The following is a 1035-nucleotide window of genomic DNA, read 5'->3' as shown; positions in this document are numbered from 1 at the left end:
GTGTAATACATGAGGTATTAAAAATATATTTTTTATTATTTGATATATAAATTCAACCCGTGTAATATACGGGGTTTTTTAAATATATAACTTTTTTTTTATAAATTACTATACAAAATTACATTTATACAACCTGTGTAATACATGAGTTTTTAAAAATATAACTTTTTTTATTATTTGATATATAAAATTAGATTTATTCAACCCGTACAATACACTGGGTTTTTTAAATATATAAATAATTTATTATTTAGTATTTTGTTTTCATTATTTGATGTATAAAATTATATTTATTCAACCTGTACAACAATACAAGGGGTTTTTAAAGATATAACTTTTTATTTTTTAGTATATAAAATTATATGTATTCAATCCATGTAATAAACAAAGTTTTTAAAGATATATTATTTTATTATTTAATATATAAATTCACATTTATTCAGCTCGTGTAATACACGGGGTTCTAATCTAGTGATATATATTTTTATGTTTAAGCTTAAATAAGTTTGTTACTGAATGGACTAAAAAATTAAAAAAAATACGATCACGGTGGGACTCGAACCCACAATCTCCCGCTCCGGAGGCGAGCGCCTTATCCATTAGGCCACGCGATCATTCTTGTTGGTAGATCTTTCATTATACCTATTATCAACAAATTTAGAGGACAAAATAAATATCTTAATGGTAGCTTCTATACCATATTAAATTGGATTAAAAACGGTATATATACATAATGAACGAATTATTGATAAAATTTATATGAAGTTAAGGATATAAGTTATTCATCGTGCGTTATAAACATGAACTAAAAACGTTTCTAAATCAATATGAACGAATTATTGATAGCCATTGATTACAAGTTATTTATAGTTAATGATATATGTTATTTACCGTGCATTATAAACATGGGCTAAAAACAGTCTAAATTCATAATGAAAGAACAATCGAAAACCATTAAATAAAAATTATTTGACGTGAAATATATAAGTTATGGTAACAATTTTTTTTGTTTGTATAACTTTTATAGGTTAACAT

General features: G+C 23.6%; 1 non-coding gene across 1 annotated transcript; it reads right to left on the bottom strand.

Annotated features, from left to right (window-relative positions):
* Positions 1–541: 541 nt before the first annotated feature.
* On the bottom strand, positions 542–614 carry TRNAR-CCG. The gene has a single exon. It is a non-coding gene; the product is annotated as a tRNA-Arg (tRNA).
* Positions 615–1035: the final 421 nt, after the last annotated feature.

This window comes from Helianthus annuus, chromosome 14 (assembly GCF_002127325.2).
Source record: "Helianthus annuus cultivar XRQ/B chromosome 14, HanXRQr2.0-SUNRISE, whole genome shotgun sequence".
Taxonomy (NCBI): Eukaryota; Viridiplantae; Streptophyta; class Magnoliopsida; order Asterales; family Asteraceae; genus Helianthus; species Helianthus annuus.
This window is presented reverse-complemented; position numbering and strand designations above follow the sequence as displayed.